The sequence below is a fragment of the Capricornis sumatraensis genome, chromosome 15, assembly GCF_032405125.1.
Source record: "Capricornis sumatraensis isolate serow.1 chromosome 15, serow.2, whole genome shotgun sequence".
Taxonomy (NCBI): domain Eukaryota; kingdom Metazoa; phylum Chordata; class Mammalia; order Artiodactyla; family Bovidae; genus Capricornis; species Capricornis sumatraensis.
In genome coordinates, this window is record NC_091083.1 from 9,376,120 (window position 1) to 9,390,224 (window position 14,105).

Here is a 14,105-nt window from a genome sequence, read left to right on the forward strand (position 1 = left end):
TGAAGATTCCCGAATTGGTGCAATTATTTGTGCTGTTCCTGAGAATCCAAGTGGAACAGAAGGAGGGAGCGGAGTTTGTAAGACCAGTGTAGTTGGGATTAGAGTAGTTAATACAGGTTAGGTTTGAAGAGGCTGAGAGAAGGACATTGTCAGAGGCTGGCCCAATGAATTGTGTAGTTTTTTGTTGGGAAAGGGAGGTATAGTTGCCCTGTGACAGCCAGGTTGAAGGTAAAGGAATTGCTATGTGTGGTGAGGGAGACAGTGACATGCATATCCAACACTGGGATGTTGTTGTGTGTACTGGAAAAGCTGGAAGGAAGAGTTGAGAAGGCGGGTAAGGTGTTGGTTGCCAGAGGGAGGTTTTAGGAGAGGCCGTAATTGGGGAAGGAGGTCTAGGTGTTTATAAGGCTCAGAGGTCGCCTGTAACAGGGAAATTATGTTCTTTATGACTTGTTCTTGTTTCTTTTCCCGATTTTGATCTAGTACCCCACCCCCGTCTGAGTACCCCTAGTGGGTAATGGGATAGAAACATATGTTTTTTTTTTCATTTGGCTTATGGCAGGTACTCACGAAACTCCCTCTCTTTTGTACTTTAACAGTGAGTAGGGATTTGGACTTCTTGCCCCTGAGGTTCATGGTGCATGGTTTTGGAGCTGTATTATAATATGAGGAATGTACATAGGCATAAATGTCAGAGCAGGGGCAGGGAGTAGCAAGAAGGCTGGGGAGTGCAGCAAGGATAAGGAACAGAGGAGTCATGGGCTGTTAGTTAGGCAGCGCCGAGGAAATAGCACCCTAGGTGTAGAGAAAAGCTAGCAATGTAGGCGATAACCACAGAAAGATGAAGGATAGGTGCCCAGTCTTGAAAGGAGACAGTTACTAGGCCTATAGCAAGGATTAAGATTAAGAGTGCTGTTATAGTTAGACAGACAGGGAGAGGCCAGTTAGGACGAAGGGAAAAAGGCCCCAAGTTGGTGGTTGCTTGAATCTGAGGAGGAACAGTGTTCATTAGGATGTAGAATGATGTAGAGAATGAGAGTAAAGAAATCAGTTTCATCTGGAGTCAGGTTGTAGAAGGTTCCCTGGAGCCACAGTTGAGACACCAGTGTACTCAGGTGTTTGAAAGAGGTTCCTGTCGGGGCACTGGTCCAGAGGTCTTGTAGTAGTTGGGTCAGGAAGAGTTGTAGGTTGAAGAGAGTCCAGGTCATTTAGTGTCTTCTTGGATGGTTGACAGAGGTTGTTGCTGGGTGAATTTTAAGGAGGTAGGTCCTGAGAGGGAGACCTGATAGGTGTCATTTAAGGAGGGCAGCACAGGATCAGAGGTGACACATTTTAGGTGAGAGGGGTGTACCCAGGAGGTGACCTCCTTGAGTTTAGCTGCAGTTGGGGTAAGGAGGATGATTTTGAATGGTCCCTGCCACTTTGGGGTTAGGTCACCCTGGGGATTATCAGACAGATAGACCATGTCCCCAATTTGTAAAGGGGCAGGGAGGCTTGGGGGTCAGGGGCAGGCAAGTTGTGGTTGATGTATTTCCAGAGGGCATTGTGGAGTTCTGCCAGCAGAGGGGAGTGTAAGAAGCTTAGTATGGGAGGAGGTTCAGGGGGGAGTCCAGTAGGGAGCATGGGCCTTCCATACATCACCTCAAAGGGGCTCATGCCCAGGGGCTTTCTGGGTAAAGTCTGTATTCTGAGAACAACTGGAAAAAGTTTAGTCCAATCCAGATGTACTTCGAGGGTTAGTTTGGTAAGAGTTTCTTTGATTATTTTATTCTTCCTTTCTACCTTTCCTGAGGACTGGGGGCGGTATGGAATGTGAAATTTTCAGAGTATCTGTAAGAATTGGACAAGTTGTTGAGTGACCTTGGATGTAAATTTTGGGCCATTATCAGACCGTAAGGATGAAGGCAGGCCAAACCTGGGGATAATTTCTGTGAGGAGGATTTGGGCCACGGTGTGGGCTCTTTTGTTTGTAGTAGGAAATGCTTCTACCCATCCCAAAAAGATGTCCACAAGGACCAGGAGGTATCTGACTCTCTGGACGGGGGGTGGCATAGAGTAAAGTCTATCTGCCAATCCTGTACTGGGAGGCTGCCTTGCATTTGATAGGTTGGAAAGGATGTGGGTTTAAGGTTGGAATCGGGGTTAGTATGTTGACATGTTTGACAGGAGTGGGTAAGCTTATCTAAATGTTGTTGGTCAGCATTGGATATGGGGAAGTGGTTACGGAGGAACTGTTGGTGTGTCTTGGATGAGGGATGAAAAAGTGAGTGTAGATAAGAGGATTTCTCTGGTGGTGGGAGGGTCTGGTGGAGTCAGAGCTAAGATGACAGGGAACTGGAGGGAAGGATGGGACAGGGCTATCTCCTTTGCCTTCTGGTCTGCAGCATTGTTGTAGGCTGATATGAGACTTGCCTTTTGATGTCTCCTACAGTGGAGGATGGCGGCTTTGTTTGGTAAGAGTGCTGCCTCTAGAAGTTTGTGGATCAGGTCTGAATTAATAATGGGGGATCCTTTTGGGGTTAGGAAACCTCTTTCTCTCCATATTAAGATGTTTGAGTAAAGTATGTTATAGGCATATTTGGAGTCTGTGTGGATGTTAACCCTTAGATTTTTAGCCAGAGTTAAAGCTCTGGTGAGAGCTATCAGTTCTGCCTGTTGGGAAGTGGTGTGAGGTGGCAGAGGTGAAGCTTCAATTATCTGGGTTCCATGATTGTGACAAAGGTCCCCCTGGATGATGGCATATCCTGGTGCAAAGGGTGGGGATTTTTGAGAGCTGCCGTCAATGAACCAGTGTGGGTTGTCTTCGTCTAGGATGGGCTGATCTGTTAAATATTGGAAGAGGTTTTGGGTAAGATCCACTGTTAGGCTGCAGCTATGGAGGAGGGAGTCTGTTGTAGAGGATGTGGGTAATAAGCTGGTGGGGATAAGGGGAGAGCAGGGGGAGAATGAGAGCTGAGGGTCAAGGAGAAAGGCATGTAGGACCTGTACCCTGGAAGGGGGAAGGGAGAGGAAAGCCTGATGTGATAGTAAGTCTCAGAAGGTATATACAGGGAAGCCACCCCTTGGTCACCATGTCAAGCTATTTTGATAGATAGGCTATGGGAGCCCAGGTGTCTCCGGCCTGTTGACACAAAAGTCCCAAGGCCTGTCCTTGGTTGGAATGTGCAAGGAGAAAGAATGGTCTGATGTGATCTGGCAGGTGGAGAGTTAGCACTCAGAGGAGGCTCTGGGTGAGCTGGCACAGAGGATTGGCCAGCGAGGAGGGATTAAAGAGGGGCTTATCCAGATATCCTTTAGTTGCCTCATAGAGCAGCTTTGCAATGAGGGAGAAGTTAGGGATCCAGATACGGAAAAAGTTTAGGAGGCTGAGGATAGACAGGAGCTCCCTTTTTGTTTTTGGAAGTGTACAGTTAATTAAGGCCTGGATTCTATCTGGAGGAATAGTTCTTTGTTGATGGGATATGGAGAGCCCCATGTAGGTGATGTTTGTCTGGGCTATTTGGGCCTTAGATTTGGATACCCGATAACCCCAGGATCCCAGGGCCCCAGGGAGTTTGGCAGTACGTTGGAGGCAGAGTTTTCAGGTTGGGCTACAAAGGAGGAGGTCATCTATGTATTGGAGGAGATGACTCAAGGCTAGGTTGTGTGTCTGTAGGTCCTTTTGTAAAGCCTGTCCAAAAAAGTGGGGACTGTCTCTGAACCCCTGGGGGAGAACTGCCCATGTTAGTTGTTGAGAAATGTGAGTCTCAGGGTCTTGCCAGGTGAAGGTGAAAAGGGGTTGGGAGAGGGGGTGGAGGGGGATGGTGAAAAAGGCATCTTTGAGATCTAATACCGTGAAGTGGGTTGCAGTCAGGGGTATGGTAGACAGAAGGGTGTAAGGGTTAGGGACTACTGGGAATATTGATGTGATGACCTCATTGACTTTTTGCAGATCCTGGATCAGTCTCTAGGAGTTTGGTCCCTTCCTTACTGCCAGAATAGAGGTATTGTGTGGTGAATAGGTAGGAATTAGGATAGAGGCTTGAAGAAGACAGTCTATGATAGGCTTAAATCCCTTGTGGGCCTCTGGGGTGAGAGAGTACTGTTGTTGGGTGATTATAGTCGAGGGGTCTTTTAGGGTAATGTGGACTGGGGGATGATGTTTGGCTATGGATGGGTGATCAGTATCCCAGACTTGGGGGTCTAAGGTGGGTAGATCAAAGAGAGGGTCAGAGGTGAGGGATAGGGACCTTCCAGGTGCTATCTGCATGCAGAATATAGAGACTGCACCCGGGGGGGGGGTGGTGGGAGTGGTAATAAAGACCCCCAATTTGGATAGCAAATCTCTCCCTAGAAGCGCCATTGGGCACTGAGGCATTATGAGGAATGAGTGTATAAAGGTTGATTTTCCAAACTGACAGACTAATGGAGGGCTGATTTTTGGCCTTAGGGCAACTCCAGAGACCCTCTTGATTGTGAGTTCTGAGTCTTGAGTTGGGCCAGAGTAGGAAGTTAAGAAAGATAAAGTGGCTCCAGTGTCTACTGAAAAAAAGAGGTCTTTTTTCTGGCCACTACACCATCTACCCCAAGTTCCGAGCTTGTGTTCAGGACATGGGCTGGGGGCCTGGAACCTGGGCCCTGTCATTGGAACAACTCTTGTAGGGTTGGGCTAGGGTTCTGGGGAGAAGTGGGGGTTTCCCCAGAGGCGCCAGGGCATCCCTGTGGACATTCCACTGTCCAGGTCTGGGAGGTGGGGACCTCCCCAGGGGTGCCAGGGCATCCCTGGGGACAGTCCACCTTCCAGTGTCCCCATTGGCCACAGGTTGGGCATGCTTTTGTGGGGGCCCGCGGGTTTGGGCATGCCTTTGCCCAGTGTCCTTACTGGTTGCATCAGAACCAGGGTCCGGGGGTGGGGTGGGTGGGTGGAGGGGGCAGGAAGGGGTGTGTCTTAAGCCCCGTTCTGGGATGACTTGGGCCAGGCTGATCTCTTCCCTTAATTGCTGCCACCAAAAAGGCATATTTAGCTTTTTTTTTTTCACGTTCTTTTTCTCTCTTAGCCTCCTCCTCTCTATTATCGAACACCTTGAAGGCTATTTCTAGAAGGTCTCTTTGGGGGGTCTCAGGGCCCTTTTCTAGTTGTTGAAGCTTGTGTCTGATGTCAGGGGCGGACTGGATGATGAATTGAACGTGAAGTTAGAGTAACCCAGCAGGGGTGGTGATTTCTAGGTTGGTATACTTCTGGACTGCCTCTGTGAGGCATGACAAGAATAAGGCTGCATTTTCATCTGTCCCTTGGGTGATTTCTCTGATTTTATCACAATTGACATGGATATGAGTATTTTTCTGCATTCCTTCTAGAATGCAGGTAATCATATGATTGAGTCTCCTGATACCTGGGTCACCGGGCTGGGACGTCCAGTGGGGATCTAACTGAGGCACCACCTCATCAGCAACTGGGCTATGCCTGTCTTGGTTATGTAAGGGATTGGCATGGGCTTTCACCACTTGCCAGATATGGTCTTTTTCATCAGGGGTGAGAGTGGCATTTAAGATATAATATACATCATTCCGTGTGAGATTATAGGTCTGGGAGAGTCTCAGGAATTCTTTGTTGTATCTGGTAGGATTTTCAGAAAATGATCCTAACTTTTCTTTTATCTGGCTCATATCTGACAATGAAAATGGCACATGGACTCAGGTGGGGCCCTCTGGTCCTGCCACCTCTCTCAGGGGAAACGTGTTGGGTATGTGACCGTGTGGCAGAGAGGGAAGGAAGGGGGGAGGGCGAGTTGGGGAGACGGGGTAGTGGGGTCGAGGGGGAGTCAGGAGAGGTTTCTGGGCCAGTAGGTGAGTTGGATGCAGGGGAAGGAGAGGGTTGGCAGGGTGGTGGGCAGGGAGGGGCTCGTCCTCAGGGTCGAACTCTGCAGGTGCGGAAGGTTGTGGTCCATGGTTAGTTGAGGAAGAAGAGCCCTTTTGCTTGGGAGGCACGGTGTATAGAAGGACCTCATGGGTCGAGTAGGCCTTGTATAGGGAGGGCCTGCTCCGAAGGGCCCAAAAGGCTTGGGCATTTGGGACCTCTGACCACTTGCCATTCCGTTTAAGGAAGTCAGTGAGATTTTGAAGAATGTTAAAGTCAAACGTGCTGACTTCAGGCCAGCTGTCTTGATTGTCTGATTGGTATTGAAGCCAAATCTGTGTACAGAGTTGTTTTAAATGATTAGCTTTGAGTTCAATGAGTGAAAGTGGTTTGAGATTTTTGAGAACACAGGTCAGAGGGGGATCTTTTGGGACAGATTGGCCAGTCTCCATAATTGAAAGGCAAGCAGAGGCTTCTATTGAAAGCTTGAGTCATCACCCATAGTCGAAATAGGAGTTATGAAAAGAGAGCTCTGTGTCGAGGTGGAGAGTCCCCCACTGTCAACTACAGAGTGGCCCTGGGCCGGGGGTCCCCAGGACCCAGAGAGGACTGAGTTCTGGAGCACTTCTAGAACACCGTCTGGATCTTACCTTAATCTAGGGGCCAGGTTGAGTGGAGTGTTGCATGTAGAACATTCAAATGGCAAGAGTTCTCTATTCTGGAGGTCATCAGAGAGAGAGAGGGAGGGAAAGGTGGTAGAGCCGAGGCCTGAGGGTATGTAAAGCACCAATAAAGCCTTAGTACAAGGCTTGCACCCCTCACGAAGGCACTAGGCATCTCTGAGGGGAACTTGAGCCCTGGTAGAAAAGTGAGCTCCGCAGATGTTCACGCTCCCAGACTACGGGAAGGGAAAACAATGAGAGGGAGGGAGAGTGAGAGAGAGTGAGATGAGTGCCTCGCCCCTTCCTGGGGTGGGTTTCTGCACCAAGAATATAGGATATAGTTCAGGCTGAGGCAGACAGAGGAAAGATGACCTCAACAGAAGTTCAGTTCAGTTCAGTCGTTCAGTCATGTCCGACTCTTTGCGACCCCAAGAATCGCAGCACGCCAGGCCTCCCTGTCCATCACCTACTCCCAGAGTTCACTCAGACTCAAGTCCATCGAGTCGGTGATGCCATCCAGCCATCTCATCCTCTGTCGTCCCCTTCTCCTCCTGCCCCCAATCCCTCCCAGCATCAAAGTCTTTTCCAATGAGTCAACTCTTCCCATGAGGTGTCCAAAGTACTGGAGTTTCAGCTTTAGCATCATTCCTTCCAAAGAAATCCCAGGGTTGATCTCCTTCAGAATGGACTGGTTGGATCTCCTTGCAGTCCAAGGGACTCTCAAGAGTCTTCTCCAACACCACAGTTCAAAAGCATCAATTCCTCAGCGCTCAGCCCTCTTCACAGTCCAACTCTCACATCCATACATGACTAATGGGAAAACCATAGCCTTGACTAGACAGAAATTTGTTGGCAAATTAATGTCTCTGCTTTTGAATATGCTATCTAGGTTGACCATAACTTTTCCTCCAAGGAGTAAGAGTCTTTTAATTTCATGGCTATAGTCACCATCTTCAGTGATTTTGGAGCCCCCCAAAATAAAGTCTGACATTGTTTCCACTGTTTCCCCATCTATTTCCCATAAAGTGATGGGACCGAATGCTATGATCTTCATTTTCTGAATGTTGAGCTTCAAGCCAACTTTTTCACTCTCCACTTTCACTTTCATCAAGAGGCTTTTGAGTTCCTCTTCACTTTGTGCCATAAGGGTAGTGTCATCTGCATATCTGAGGTTATTGGTATTTCTCCCAGCAATCTTGATTCCAGCTTGTGTTTCTTCCAGTCCAGCACTTCTCATGATGTACTCTGCATATCAGTTAAAGAAGCAGTAGGTTACCTTTATTCAGGCAAGGAGGGGTGACATTCGGCCTAATGACCAGGCTGAGTGCTGAGAGGGATCAGGGAGGCTCTATATTTATAAGGAGGTTCATGGAAGTGATAAGGGAAACGTTAATCAGGCGGGATGTTTTGGGTATTCTTTAGTTGAGATGGCATTTGTAGTTGGGCAGGTGTAATAAGTCTTCTGTGCAAGTGTAGGTGGTGGAAGGTTTCCAGACAGGGGGTGATAAGTCTTCTGGGCAGGTGCAGGGGGTGGAAGGTTTCTGGAGAGGGGGTGATAAGTCCCAGATAGATGCAACTGACCTGGAGCGTCAGAGGGGGACGTAAATTTCTGTTTTGTTTTCTCCGAAGTTAGATGATTCAGCAAGGGCCTTTGAGACTGTTGTTTTCTTTTCTAGGCCCAAAAGACTCCTTCAAGGACCCCCAAACCTCCTCAAGGTCCGGTTCCAAAGACAATAGCCCTCACCCATGAAGGACGCTGAACCCTGCTCTAGTCACTCTAGAAGCTGACCAGTCAACGAACGGTAGCAGCTTGAGGATTCTTCAGTCTTGCTCCAGCTACACTCTGGCAGCTGGCTGGTCAACACACCATGGAAGCTTAAGGATCCGGCTATCAAAATATCGATGGATTTTCACTGTCAACCACGGCCTCTATCCCTAATCGGCATTATTGCTGAGTTCTTCATTACAGAACCAACTAGACTCCCTGGCTGAGGTGGTTTTACAGAATAGGAGAGGGCTGAAAAGGGAGGACTCTTCCTTTAAATGAAGAATGCTGCTTTTATATAAACCAATCAATAGTCAAGGACATGGCCCAACAGCTAAGGGAATGAATCTTAAAAAGGAGAGAGCAACTAGCAAATTCCCGGGGTAACTGAAACAGTACCTGGAGCTGGGCCTCATGGCTTCTCCCTTTAACAGATTCTCTCTTCATGTTCTTGACAGCACTCTTGTTTGGCCCTTGTATTCTCAATTCAATTACCCAGTTCATAACCTCTTGGATTGAATCCATAACATACAAATGGTAATAGCTCAATATAGCCCCCTAAACGATGGGGAGCTCTGAATATGCTACCAAAACATGAGATGATGCTTTCTACAGTGAGTGATAGAAGCATCAGGAGTGGGGAATGAAGAGGAAAAGTTAAAATTTTGCATAACCTCTTGGTCCTTCTGCCTCTGTAACTTAGCTTGCTCCTTGCAAAGTCTAGATCATGTAGGTCATGTAGTCTCAGAAAGTGGGGACTTGCAATACTAGGAACTGGAGTTTATTTCACTCACCATTGTCCTGCTCTTTGCAATTGCCCAACCCCTGCAAACCTGCTTAATCATGCTTGTCCATGTAAAGGTCAGACACCCCCCTCCCCATCTTGACCACTGTTTTCCCATGCACGTGAAATCTTAGTTTAAACCAGCCTATTAGCAGCTACTGTTGCCCACTATAGTAGGTCTATAAAAACTGTAACCTCTTTGTTCGGGGCTCAGAGCTTGAAATGTTAACTTCTCTGAGTCCGCCGGTGTAATAAACCTGAGTTCTCCAACTCTCTGAGTGTGGTGCTTCGTTTTTCAATTATTGATTTCTGCAACATCCTCACACTCTTCCTAAAAATGCCTCCAATTTATTGACCCCACCAGAGCTCTTTTTCCAAGATCAGTGACTTGCTGGATTTTTAAAAAATCATTTCCTATTGTGTTCTTCAGGGCAGGATAGAGGTGTTATAGCTTTCTAATGTGCTACCAGGCTGCAGATAAAGAATTTAACAGCCTGTGGGAGGGCCAATTAGAGTCAATTATAATGTAATTGAACTGCCTTGTATTCCTTGTCTGTATAGAATTTCTTTCTGGAAGGAAGATTGTGCTTCTCCTTACACCCTGTTTGGGGCAAATCAGAGCTCCAGTGATCACCCTAGATCCTGGAATAGAGTTTCATGGAGGCTTCAGTGTCTTGGGGGAACAGGGCCAGAGAGTCTAAGCTCAACTCTGTTATTTCGAAAAGTCAGGCAAAGTGCTGACTTTCCTATTTCATTTCTTTGTTTCTAAGATAAGAGAGCTGCTAAATTTTTACAGAGAATTGGGCTATATAGGATATACCTCACAGTCAGTCGCTGGGAAGTTGGGACATCCAACCTCTCAAGAAAGAAAGGAGAGAGTGAGGGCCACACATTCCTCTTCTGTGCCTCCACTGTGGGGATTGGTAGGAGGATCAACCATGGGAAGCATGGATTTTGAACTCCCTTCCACCAACCATCCCCTGGAAACTGGTCTTGGACCACTGATGTTGGTGTTAACTGAGCCCAAGCTCACTCTGCCCACCGCATGAAGGCCAATATATCTGGAGATGAGGTGCTAAGGCAAGGGATAATAACCTTATTTGGAAAGCCAGTAGACTAGTGTCTCCAAAAAGCCATCTTATCCAATTCTGGATGCCAATTTATTTTATAGAACAGAGAAATGGAGAAGATGAGGAAATAAAGTAAAAAGAACATTATTCTGTCTGGCTTGGCCAGCATCAGGAAGGAGATGCCTTAATTTCTTCTTTTCTGCAACTATTCATAGGTGGGTATGGTCAGATTGTCTCCCTGTGAGTTGAACAAAAGCACTTTAACATTCAGGCAGAGGGTCAGGGTTCCTTAAGGCAGGCTGTTATGTATGATTATAATAATGGCAATGAAAAGCATAAGTTAGAGAAACAAGTCCAATAAGGAGTCAGGTTTTGCTCTTCCTTGTTACACTGGGAAACAGTGTTTACTTGATTTCTCCTCCCTCACTATACCCAGAATCCTTCAGTCTTGGGGTGTAGCTTGTATGGATCCTCAAAGGCTCAGTGGTCCGTAGCTGAGTACCCAGGTTCCCTAGTGGCAGCCACTTTCATAAGTCAACCTCCTTAGTCTCCCTCCTTCCCTTCTAGACTCTTCCTGTTTCTCGTTCCTCTTCCCTGGCATTATATACCCTAATAAAATAATATAAGCCTTCATCTCACCCTTGGCCATCTGATGAACCCAGGGTAAGATCAATTATGTTTGTGAGTATGGGAAAAGAGAACAGGTTTTGATTGATTTGCGTATTTTTAGGAAATAGTTTAGTGGCCTGAGAGCCCAATCCATGGCAGAGGGGTTCCAAAATGATACATGGAAAGCTGCTTGAGAGTCCCAAATGTTATATTGTTTGAATATACCCCAGTCCCTTTGGCCAGTGACAAATCTGCTCTGTGTCTTTCTTGGCATCCCTCGGTTTCCCGCTCTGCCCCCTGGCACAGTCTCCTCTATCGCTAACCTTACTCTAGACAGAGACTGCTTTGATTTGGACCCTTCTAGAAGCAGATCCTGAGACCAGGTTATAAGAGTAAGTAGTTTATTTGGCAGTTGATGTGAGGAAACACTGGTAGAGGATTAGGGAAGGAAGACAGGTAAAGGAAAGCAAGCAATGCAGGATATGAAACAAATGAGTTACCATTATGGGCAACTGGATCTCAGTCCTGCTAGGGGACTCCCAGAATAGTATAGAACGCAGCTTAAACTTATCGCACTGGACAGGAGGGAGAGCCGGGGAGTTATACACCAATTCTTATCAGTTACTTTTGTTGAGAGCTTCTCCCGAGGACATATGAGCACTGTGAAGTCCAAGAAAGCCCTAGGGCTTAGAAGTCAGAATACTATGCTCCTCAGGTGTGTTGACTGTGCAGGCACGTTTGAGAAATGCAAGTGCAAATACAGTAACCACCATGCTCCAGAGCCTCACCAATGGACTGATCCCCAAACTCACCTCTGCAAAGTCCTCTCAGCAGTCTCTCCTGAGCTGAAATGGGTCCATCCTCTCCTGCACCCATGACCTCTGACTCATTACTAATGAACACGTGTGTTTGCCTCTGGTTCCTTTTCTCTTTTATGATATTAAGAAATGCAAAGTGGATTATCAAGGAAGTACTAAGAGCCCCCATTTATTTTGTAATTCTGCCCCTAAAAGACTTTATTGCAGCCTGGTCATATAGTGTACGTTACAGTAACTCTGTTTAAAAAGACAAGTTACTAAAAACAACAACCCCAACCCCCACACACAACACTGCAATGGTGTTAGAGTCTCCTTTCCCCACTTTCATGCCAGTAAAGAGAGGTCAACACTGGATTTTCCAAAGGCTCAAGCTTTCCTTGTAATATTTTCTCTCTCTCTTTCTCTCTTACAAAAATCGCTAAGTATAGAGATTGGAATTTCAGGCTCAAGCAGAATCATTCACCTGGGGATTCCAAAGAGGAACCCATACAGAGTAATAATTTAGATCTATAAGCTTTTAGAAGGCTAACTTAAAAACAAGAGATAATTTCGGAAAAGGGATAAGGTAAGAGTACATCTCAAGGTATAAGATAAAGAATGTAACCTTGACAGGTTACTGTGACTAGGCTGGCTTTACTCCATGCCCTAGACAGAGGAATTGCCATTGGGTCTAAAGTTGACTGAAAGCAGGCACTGAGGCCTTGAGGGCATTGGAAGGGGATTCAGAGAGCATGTCAGAGGAGTTAAGCTCTGTGTGGTGTGCCCTGAGTGTATTAGTTACCTATTGATGCATAACAAGTTGCCACAAGCTTAGTGGCTTAAAGCAACATACACAGTTCCTTTGGCTCAGGAATCCAGATAAAGCTTAGCTGGACCTTCTGCTTAGGGTCTCACAATGCTATAAGCAAGGTGTCATCTTGGCTTGTTCAATTTTGGAGCTTGGGGTCTTCTTCCAACACACATGGTTGTTGGAAGAATTCTCTTTCCTGTGGGTATTTTGTTGTTGTTGATCAGTTGCTGAGTCATATCTGACTCTTTGGGACCCCATGGAATGCAGCATGCCAGGTTTCCTTGGTGTTCACTCTCTCCCAAAGTTTGCTCAAACTCATGTCCATTGAGTCAATGATGCTTTCCAACCATCTCATCTTCTGTTTCCCTTTTCTCTCCCTGCCCTCAGTCTTTCATAACCTCAAGGTTTTTTCCATTGAGTTAGCTCCTTACATCAGGTGGCCAAAGTTTCAGCTTCAGCATTAGTTCTTCTAGTGAATATTCAGGACTCATTTCCTTTAGGATTGATTGGTTTGATCTCCTTGAAGTCCAAGGGACTGTCAAAAGTCTTCTCTAACACCACAGTTTAAAAGCATCAATTCTTCAGTGTTCAGCCTTCTTCATGGTCCAACTTTCACATCCATATATGAATACAGTAAAAACCATTACTTTGACTATATGATCTCTCTGCTTTTTAGTACACTTGTGGTTGTAGGACTGAGGTAGTCTTGCTGCTTCCCTTGAGTCCACTTTCATCCTAGGTATCTCCTACTGTTTTTTGCCATTTGGTTTTATAAACTTGGCAGCTTACTTTCTTAAGGCCAGCAGAATAATTTCTTGACTCAGGGATGGCTCAGCCTCCCTTTTAAGGACTTTGATTAATCTAAACCTGCCTGATTAATTTAGGTCCAGTCTGGAAAAATCTCCTTTTACAGAATTGATTGGTTTAGGATTTAAATTACATCTGTAAGACCACTTCACCTTTGCAATATTCCATTAGCTAGAGGCAAGGGACAGATCCCATCCACAAGCAAGGAGAGGGAGTTATAAAGAGGCCAGGCTATCAGAAAGTGATGGTTATTGGGGTTATTTCTGGGTCTGCCCCCAAACTGAGAGGATTGTGGTAGAGGCTTGAATGTGTTATCAAGATAGTGGGCAAAAAGCCTGGCTCTTTTCCTGTTTTTTAGCTTCTAAAAGGCCCATTATTCTTTCATGAACCTACTGACAAGCAGAGAGAGATGCATTAATTATGATTATTGATAAAAATTACTCAAAATTTGGACAAAAGCAAAAGGTAGGAGGGGGGCTTGATTCTTCAGTGCTATATGGAGGTACGTGCCCACCCAGGGATTGTGCAACTGCTTGTTTTTAGCTCATGGTTGTATAGAGGAGTTTCATGGGGGACAGTCCATAGGGCTGCAAAGAGTCGGACACAAGTTAGTGATGAAACTGCAGCATCTTGCTATTGATTAAAGGTCCCAGACTTAAGCTTCAAACTATTTTGCAGAACTATATTCAGTTGAGATGGAAATTATTTCTGATCACTTTAACAGGTCACCTTAAAAGTTATGGTTTATCACCCTAGTAGACATTCAGTTCAGTTCAATCACTAAAGTGTGTTCAACTCTTTATGACCCCATGGACTGCAGCACGCCAGGATTCCCTGTCCATCACCAACTCCTGGAGCTTGCTTAAACTCATGTCCATCGAGTCAATGATGCCATCCAACCATCTCATCCTCTGTCATCACCTTCTCCTCCTGCCTTCAATCTTTCCCAGCATCCAGGTCTTTT